The following is an 11,262-nucleotide window of genomic DNA, read 5'->3' as shown; positions in this document are numbered from 1 at the left end:
TATACCCTGATCTATCAATGCGAAGCTAACATCTTTGGTTTTCACGGATACACTGGATATAACCAGGAAACTTGGATGCTGACATCCCTTTAAGAGGATTTATATCCTTGACATATATATATATATATAATATTTATATATAATATATATATACTTTTACTCTTTACTCTTTACTCTTTTACTTGTTTTAGTCATTTGACTGCGGCCATGCTGGAGCACCGCCTTTAGTCGAGTAAATCGACCCCGGGTCTTATTCTTTGTAAGCCCAGTACTTATTTTATCGCTAAGTGACGGGGACGTAAACACCAGCATCGGTTGTCAAGCAATGCTAGGGGGACAAACACAGACACACAAACACATACACACACATACATATATATATATATATACATATATACGACAGGCTTCTTTCAGTTTCCGTCTACCAAATCCACTCACAAGGCATTGGTCGGCCCGAGGTTATAGCAGAAGACACTTGCCCAAGATGCCACGCAGTGGGACTGAACCCGGAACAATGCGATTGGTTAGCAAGCTACTTACCACACAGCCACTCCTGCGCCTATATATATATATATATATATATTATATATATATATATATATATATATATATATATATATTATTATATATATATATACCTATATATACATACATATATATACATATATACATATACATATATAATGTATATACATACATATATATGTGATATATATATATATATATATATATATATATATTATATATATATACATATATATACATACACACACATATATATATTGTAAATTTAAAAATATTTAGAAGCTAATTGGTATTAAAGATGACTTCTTTAAAACACTAAACATTGTTATTGTTACTGAAATAGCAAATTGGTAGAGTCCCAAATCTAATACCTTAGACCATTTAATATCTATGTGTTCTGAATTCAAAACGTATCGGAACCTATTTTGAAATTCTTCCTTTCAGAACTTCACATTTCTTGTTATATATTGTAATCGATTTACTCGTCCGTTACTTACTCGTACCATTCTTTCAATGCGAAAAATGATAATAATAATAATAATAATAATAATAATAATAATAATAATAATTATAAATAATAATAATAATAATAATAATAATAATAATAATAATAATAATAACCAAGACGCCGAGCTGACTGAATCGTTAGCAAGCCGGACAAAATGCTTAGCAGTATTTCTTCTGCCGTTACGTTCTGAGTTCAAATTCCGCCGAGGTCGACTGTGCCTTTCATCCTTTCGGGGTCGATAAATTAAGTACCAGTTACGCACTGGGGTCGATATAATCGACTTAATCCGTTTGTATGTCCTTGTTTGTCCTCTCTGTGTTTAGCCCCTTGTGGGTAGTAAAGAAACAGGTATTTCTTCTGCATAAGTTCAAATTCAGACGAGGTCAACTTTGCTCTTCATCCTTTCGGGGTCGATAGAATATGTACCCTTTAAACACTGAAATCGATGGAATCGACGTACCCACTTCCCCTAAATAAGCACTGGAGCCAATTCAATAAACAGTAAGTCTACCATAGGAGAACTTTGTAATTTCTCCTAATTACAAGAAATTATAATCAGCCAAGTCTTTGTAAGTGATATCAGGAAAATAGTGATGTCTAACTTTATATTTCACTTGTTACAGTCATTGGAATGTGGCCATAATGGGCACCACCTTAAAGGGTTTGGTCGCAAAAATCGACCCCAATATTTATTTTTTAATTTCTGGTACTTATCTTATCGGTCTCTTTTGCCGAACCGCTATATTGCGGGGACGTAAACAAACCATCATTGGTTGTCAAACAGTGGAAGTGACAAACACACACACTACACACACACACACACACACACACACACACACACACACACACACACACACACATACACACACACACACGACCGGTTTCCGTCTACAAAATTTACCCGAGTCGACTCGGGACTATAATGAAAGACACGTGCCAAAGTGCCGGACAATGGGTCTCAACCGTAGAACATGCGGTTGCAAATCGACCTTCTTAACCACACAGCTGATATGTACACGAATTTTCAATCATTATCAAAGAATATATTTTTCATGTCCAAATTATCCCATCTATTTTTGAGGGAAGGAAAAAATGAGTAATATTACACTCTTATACATGGAATTACCAGACCTAACCTCAAACAGACATTTTGGCACCGATTCTTGCACAAAAGCATTTCTATAACGCAACACTTGCAAAAATGTAAAAACGCTTGTACCTTGAACAAAAACTCAACTAAACTTTCCAAGTTGTATAAAATGAAAACAGCTAGAAAGATCTATTGAAATTCGTTGTTTTCTAAATGTTATTTCTATCTAGATATGTAAATTATTTTCATAACAGTACCTATTTATGTTGATAATCTCGATCATGTCTTTGATGTCGTTTTATTGTAAAGTTTGTTGAAAGCTTAACGCTCAATTATCTTGGTATATTAACAGTTTAGCTATATCTTCAATTTATTTCACAGATTAATTGAAAGCGTAACATTTGAAAACATATCGTGATAAGCTGAATATGATTGTAGATATTATTATAGATATTTTACTTTCTTGTTACCATTCCACTCCCACCCGTTACAAAAATAACGTTCGTTACTTTAGAAGTGTGTGTGTGTGTATGTGTGTGTGTGTGTGTGTGTTTGTTTATTTGTTCATTGGCGTGCATTTATGCATGCATGTGTGCGTGCACGTGCAGGACTAATTTTTGTTCGACCGATACCCTTCATTAAAAAATGGTCCTCATACTAAAGCAAAAATTTTTTTTTTATATTCTGATATCCTAAGGAGTGGTTATTTTTACACTAAAATATATCTTGTTTCATTGAATGAAACAGTACAATAAATATTTTTATAGAAAAATAATACTATCATAATATTTTCCAACTCGTGCAAAAGACTTAAATTTGGAATGGTACAAGAAACAGTTAATTATTTGACTACTGTTTATTTTTTATCGACCTCAAAAAATGCTAGAAACTAATATTGTTGTTGTCGTTGGTGTTTAGCTCCAGGTACTCTCCAGTTAAGAAGCTTTTGATCAAAGACGCTCTAACCATGACTGTGCTGTCTTTTTAAGGCACTGTCTATCATATCTGAGAATATATAATCGAATCTTCCCTTCCCTCCTTATGACATTATTTTGTGATTTGAGAGAGATTTAGCTATCATTTCCAGCAGGTCGGACAACCACGTGTAATCGTTTTAGTTGACTTAGTAATAAGTGTAGTTTATACCATGCCATGCTGTCAGAGTTGACTGTGATACAGCGAGATACAGGCTTTATCGTATCATTGCTCATTCGAGTAAGGTGTTGCTGTTGATCTCGGGTCTTCTACTATAGCCTCGAATCGAGTCAATTTTTTAAGAGGTTGGCATTAGGAAGGGCATCCAGCTGTAGAAACTCTGCCAGATCAGACTGGAGCCTGGTGCAGCCCCCGGCTTCCCAGACCCCGGTCGAACCGTCCAACCCGTGCTAGCGCGGAAAACGGACGTTAAACGATGATGATGATGTGATGATGATGATGATGATATCGGGTAGCGAAATAAATACTGTATAGGCACACAAGAGATGGATTGACCTATACTTGGGTATAGGTGGTTTACCTGGTATGCCTTGAAGAAAATTGTCCAGGTTTCGTTTGAAGATGATGGAATCTTTTCCTTCTTTGATTTGTTTTGGGATAATGTTAAATAGAGCAGAGCCTGTTGAGAAAAATAAATTGTCCTACTGAATTATGTAGGGGGTGTATGGCTCTTGGCTCCAGTCTTGGAGGAATTCTGAATTCACCTGTTTTAGCACTATCATCTCATCCTTGAGTGTTGTTATCAGAATCTACTCTGAAATATTTGAACCAGATCTATGTCTGATTATCACTCACGTTCCCCTTTCTTCACTGCAACAACCTCGAGTCATGGTTTCGTTCGTTCGTAAATTCAAACAGTCTCAAACATCTTGTAAATGAGTTTACGGGCACTGCTCTTCCTCTTATGATTACGCCATTCATAGAATCGAATTTATGAAATCATGTTTCCGTGAAACAATTTCACATCAAAATCGTTTTCCATAAAAGCAATGTCATTTTGCTTTCGACCAGAAGTTTTATTCAGAAACATGTTATTTTATATTAATTATTTATATATTTATACTTAACTTATCTGAAATTGTAAACTAACTATATTTGCTAAGTTCAAATCACATCAAATTCAGCATTGATTTTCATCCTTATCATTTAGGGGATCGATAAACCAAATACTAGTCAAGTACTGCAGTTGGAGCTTCTCTCTCTCCCGTCCCTCTCTCTCTTTCTTGCTTTCTCTCTTAGATGCTCAGGGTCAAAGCGAACAGTAACTAAAAGAAATTTAAAATGATTACTAAATGAGACAAATATAGCTTCGGTCCCTTCTATCTCACACAACATTTTCAATTCATAAAATTGTGAAACAAGTTCGATAAATGAAAATAAATTTTTACCAAAATATCATGGGCAATTTCAAAATTTCATTCATTTTACTTCTACTCGTGTGACAAATTCTACATCGATAGATAGATAGATAGATAGATAGATAGATAGATAGATAGATAGATAGATAGATAGATAGATAGATAGATAGATAGATAGATAGATAGATAGATAGATAGATAGATAGATAGATAGATAGATAGATAGATAGATAGATAGATAGATAGATAGATAGATAGATAGATAGATAGATAGATAGATGAATTGAAAGGGAAAGAAAAAGTATTAAGGACAGAGTGGGTAATAGAAACACTTACAGAACGTCAAGAAAAGCATTTAAGTCCAAGACAGGAGGACTCAGTATATGAAATATGAATAAATATGTATGTTAGGATCATACATACACGTGCGCGCACACGCACACACACGCGAGCGCACACGCACACACACACGCACGCACGCACACACACACACACACACACACACACGTAAATATGTGTTTGCGTGTGTGTGCGTGTGTGTGTGTATGGCAGTAATTAGTTTTATTTCAAAATTTCTTACCAATAGAGAAAAAGCCGGTTTCTCGATCCAAGGATCTAATCTAGATCCAAGGATCCTTCATTGCAATTTCAGTATCAACAGGGTATGCATGTATGTATGTATGTATGTATGTATGTATGTGTGTGTGTATGTATGTATGTATGTATGTATGTATGTATGTATGTATGTATGTATGTAAGTGTGTACGTAGCTGTGCAGATCTTTATGTTTTGCTTTATATATGTATTGTCATACATATTGTTGCATATCTAGACATGTCTAGATATGCAACATATGTATGTTCCGGAAAAGAATTATTTTGTTGTCTTAAAGTTTCTAAATTATATATGTGTGTGTGTGTATGTTCATACACACACACACACACACACATATACATATATATAATATATATAATATATATATATATATATATATATATATATTACCCTCAACGTATTTCTGAGGGAGATTCAGCGCGGTGACACAGGTACAACTCATTTTTGACAGCTGAGTGTACTGGAGTAATGTGAAATAAATTGTTTTGCTCAAGAACACAACGCGCCGCCTGGGAATCGAACTCATGGCCTTACGACAGTGAGCCGATTACCTCTAACCTATTATATAGCAAACCAGTCACCATGATCGATCACTAAATCCACAGGTTTTTAATATTTTGTCTCAGTTTATTTCCTCGTGTTCCTTTCTGTTGAAGAGCGTAGGCTCGAAACATAAAAGACTTTCTCACTTTCCCGAGCGTCAAAATAATACACCTGCTTGTTGTTTATACACCTGTCTTCGTCTTTTGTTTTTCTGTAATTTACAACTATATATCTATATATATATATATATATATATATATATATATATATATATACACTGTGTACATTTAAACACACAGGAGGTATCCATCATAGAAAGGACAGTTAAATTCCAAACCACTATTAGGGATAAAGTTTCGAAGGGAATAAAAAATATAAACATTTACCATCTAACTCCTGGACCAATGGTTTCAGACTTTTTTAGCAAATAAAAGTCTGAAACCATTGGTCTAGGAGTTAGATGGTAAATGTTGCAACCGACGGACTGTCAGATTTATTTTATATAATCATGTATCGACACACACACATATACATACGTACATACATACATACATTCATACATACAGCAAAATATATATATATATATAGAGATATATATATTACATCTTTTCTCTACTTTTGCTCGCCCTCGCCTTGAATACTGTTGTTCGCTGTGCGTCCTACCACCACCACTACCACTACCACACACACACGATACAGAATATTGTGAGAATTGAAGCTCCACAGACATCAATCACACATGACAAGCCTTGACGATTGGCATCGACTCAAATAACACAGGCTTTATTCCCTCCAACACCTCCGTGAGCTCTATATCATCTAAATTGAAGCTCCCCAGAGAACAATCGCAAAAAAAAAAATAGATGGCATGACAAACTTTGACTATTGGGATCGACTCAAATAGCTCAGGCTGTATTCCCTCCAACGCCGCTGTGAGCGCTATAGCATCTGTATGATGTGAAAAATACTCCATCAACATTGCCCAAATGATATAGGTATCATCGTAAAAATTCATCCGTGACTTGGCTCCTGTGCCATCCGTCCACTACAGAAATCATATTCGTGTCGTATCACAACACTACAACAGTACAATTTCACCTCAACTGACTTTATTCCCTTCAACATCGTGCCAGCCCACATAAAGGAGGAAAGTGTTTTCACGGCATTCAAACGGTCTCAAGTTGAATACCTCCAACAAATGCCAGACAAATTACCCACACCCGGATATATCTCTGAAAACAACAACTCTCTGCTCGAATGGGCTGTGGTGGGCCCAAGATCTGACTGTGTATCTCATCTAGGTGGTGCTGTTAAATTAGACTTGGCCTGGGCCAACTTTAGCCGGAACTTATCTAGGTAATCTAAGTAATAATAATATAGTAATATTTATTACTATATTATTAAACGTGAATGTTCTATAAGAACAAACTTTACTGCGGTAGCAACCATGAGAGAAACTCTCATATCGGTTTTTTGGTAAAAAATGCACACTTGTTTATGTCCTAGCGGGGAGATCGGTAGCGTGGAGTTAAATTATCGCCACCTCCAGCGCCGGGACTACAAAGAAGAGTGCATTTTGCACCATAAACACAATATTAGATTTTCTCTTATAACTACCGTAGTAAAGTTTATTCTAATAAAACATCCATGTTTAAGTGGAAATAAATATTATCTCTCGGAATTAATACTGCTTCTGTCGTTGATTATGACCAAATAAATGTGTCCCTAAGCTCAAAAGGAAAGCTCAAAAGTAAACGTGTGGAAAGAAGTTTGCTTCCCAAACAGATGGTGTTGGGTTCAGTTCCATCACGTGGTGCCTTGTGCATGTGTCTTCTATTATAGACCCCGGCAGACCAAAGCCTTGTGAGTAGACGGAAACGGAAGGAATCCCGTTGTGAGTGTGTTTGTGTGTGTGTGTGTGTGTGTGTGTTTGTTAACCGGGGCTAGTTTGTTTACGTCACTGTAACTGGTTTTGCATACGTCATTGTAACAATGGAACAAACACTACGCTTTAAAAATAAGTACTTGGATCGATTCTTTCTACTATAACCCTCCAAAGCAGTGGCCCAGAATGGCCACAGTACAATGACTGAAACAAGTAAAAGAAATATTATAAATAAGTAAATAAATTTATTAGAGAATAAGAGAAAATGTATCAAAGCATGAATTTTATACGAACTCGCTCTTACCAGGGTCATGAACAATTGCAGTGGAACTATGTCAGTAGCAAGGTTATTGCTATGCGACGAATATATCCTCGTCAGACGTTTTAACAGCTTCATAAGTTGTATAATCAAAATACTTCTCCCATTGTGTAATTGTTTCAGTTTCAATACACGGTCTCGGGTCAAATCATTTGATAGACAAAAACAACATCGAAATTTCTCTCTCCCACACTCTCTCTCTCTCTCTCTCTCTTTCTCTCTCTCTCTTCTTTCTCTCTCTCTCTGTATATGTATTATATATATATACATACATACATACATACATACATACATACATACATACATATATATATATATATATATATAGAGAGAGAGAGAGAGAGAAATATTAAAATGATTAAGTCTCTCTAAAAAAGATTACGGCAGCGTTACTGGAAATTAATAGTTATCGCCATACTAATATGGCAGTCTTATAAATATAAGACTAAAATTGTCGCTGATTACCTCCATGAGGCCATCGCCTTAAGCTAGCTATTTGACACACAAACTGCGTCCATTATAAACCTTCGAACAAGGGAGGTCAGCCGCTTCATCCTGCCAGTCAGACAGCTACAGACGACGTTTCAGGGTTGTTGCCCCTTATCAATGCAGCAGTTTGTGTGTCAAATATATATATTATTATTATTATCAGGAAATCAATATTAGAAAATTCTTCAGAAAGATATATCCGTGTGTGAAATAATTGTTGTATTAAACTTATAAATATGAATAAAAATATATGTAAACATGTATAAGTATAAATATATAATGTATATGACAGTTTAAAAATTTTGAATTAAGTATTTAAAGCATCTTACGATCGTTTCACAGAAGTGCTATCCCTGTAATGAAATCCTATATTGATAAGCATTTATAGACAACTCTTCTGCTCTTCAGAGATATATAATTTGAATTTTGTATAACATATCGAATGGTAGCTTTTTAAAAATTTGAAGTAAAACTATAAAATGGTGTTTGTTTGAAAAATAAATTAAAAATTAAAAATTACTGTTTTGATGAGAGTCTAAGTCCATATATACTTCCTTGGTTAGTCTTCTGTAATAATTCATAATATTCATATGTAAAATCCGTTATATTGTCTTGTATTCCAAATAAAGTTCATATACTTAGATAATATAGAATAATGGAATCCTGTATTGATAAGCATCTATAAATAACTCTTCTTCCCTTCAGTAATATCAAATGTGAAATCTGTATATACTTTAGTATGAGAATATATATATATATATATATATATATATATATATATATATATATATATATACATGTAATATATAATCATATATATATAACCGCACACCACACACCACACACACACACACACATATATATATATATATATATAATATTATATATATATATATATATATAGATATATATTATGTGGCACTCAGTCGGTTACGACGGCGAGGAACCCAGCTGATAGATCAACGGAACAGCCTGCTCGTGAAAGTAACGTGCAACTGGCCGAGTACTCCAGAGACACGTTTACCCTTAACGTGGTTCTCGGGGAGATTAAGCGTGACACAGAGTGGGACAAGGCTGGCCCTTTGAAATACAGGTACAACTCATTTTTGCCAGCTGGAGCAACGTAAAATAAAATGTCTTGCTCAAGGACACAACGCGTCACCGATAATTGAACTCAGGACCTTACAATCGTGAGTCGAATGCTCTAACCACTAAGCCAGGTGTCTTCACACACACACACACACACACGCACACACACGCACGCACACATAAATACACACACACGCATATACATACATATATATAAATATGAATATAAATGTAAATACAAATATATATATATATATATATAATAATAATAAGACTCCGCCGGTTACGACGACGAGGGTCCCAGCTGAAACGATCAACGGAACAGCTTGCTCGTGAAATTAACGTGCAAATGGCTGAGCATTCCACAGACACGTGTACCCTTAACGTAGTTCTCGGGGATAATCAGCGTGACACAGAGAGTGACAAGGCTGACCCTTTGAAATACAAGTACAACTCATTTTTGCCAGCTAAGTGACTGGAGCAACGTGAAATAAATTGTCTTGCTCAAGGACACAACGCGTCGCCGGGAATCGAACTCACAACCTTACGATCATGAGCCGAATGCCCTAACCACTAAGCCACGCGCCCTCACTATATATATATATACACACACATACACATACACATATACATATAATCATATATAAATATATACATATATATATATATATACCGATAGATAGATAGATAGATAGATAGATAGATAGATAGATAGATAGATAGATAGATAGATAGATAGATAGATAGATTGATTGATTGATAGATAGATATAAAAAATGGGGAAGGCCAATTTATGGGATTACGGGAACCCTAGGTCTTGGGCCAACAGATTTTAGGATCTGTCGATGCGCCATAAAGCTAAACCCTTAATGGACGAGAAACCTAAGATAATCCCATAAACCGGTCTTCCCGGTGATTAATATATACTGCTCTCCATCTTAGTGCGTAGTGTTTCCGGATTTATGTTTTTTTCCAGACGATATATAGATGTATATATTTATACACTTTTAGAAATATATACATGTGGTGTTGTACATACATATATATATTATATAATATATATATATATATATATAATAATATATATATATATAATATATATATATATATATATATATATGTATATATATTATATATATATATGTGTGTGTGTGTATTTTAATATAAGCTTAAAGCTGATGGCGATTACCGTGCAATGACTAAGGAAAATAGTCTAACAAAGGGCATATAAGCCCTCTTTTTTCTGTTGAGGGCTTATATGCCCCTTTATTAGACTATTTTCCTTAGTGATTGCATGGTGATTACCATAATCTTTAAGCTTATATTAAAATACCATTATTATTATTTACAGGATTGTAAATCACAGCGCCGTAATAAAAAAAAAACATTCGCACCGAAAGCATATATATTTATATATATACATACACACACACAAACATATGTGTGTGTGTGATGTATATTGTGTATATAATGTATAAATGCATATTTCTATACATTTATAGATATTATATACATAATATATGTGTGTGTGTGTGTGTGTGTGTATTGCGTAGAGAATGTATATACTATTATCTATATGTATATATATGACACAAAGGCAGAATCGAGCTGGCAGAATCGTTTGTCGGGCGAAATGCTTTGCAGCATTTTGTCTGTCTTCACGTTCTGGGTTCAAATTTGGCCGAAGTAGACATTTCTTTTTCATCCTTTCGGGGTCGATAAATCAAGTATCAGTTAAGTACTAGGGTCGATATAATCGACTTAATCCTACCCTAAAATAATAGGCCTTGTTCCTATAGTTGAAAGGATTTTGTATATACGATACATATATAAAGACGTCACGAG

The 11,262-nt window shown here is 34.7% G+C and overlaps 1 protein-coding gene across 3 annotated transcripts in view; it reads left to right on the top strand.

Annotated features, from left to right (window-relative positions):
• Positions 1–11,262, top strand: part of LOC115210223 (collagen alpha-1(XXVIII) chain-like) — a 61,944-nt gene that overhangs the window by 1,482 nt on the left and 49,200 nt on the right. The window lies entirely within an intron of this gene.

The sequence above is a fragment of the Octopus sinensis genome, linkage group LG4 (genome assembly GCF_006345805.1).
Source record: "Octopus sinensis linkage group LG4, ASM634580v1, whole genome shotgun sequence".
Lineage (NCBI taxonomy): Eukaryota > Metazoa > Mollusca > Cephalopoda > Octopoda > Octopodidae > Octopus > Octopus sinensis.
The sequence above is the reverse complement of the archived record's forward strand: the minus strand, read 5'-3'. Positions and strand labels throughout refer to the sequence as shown.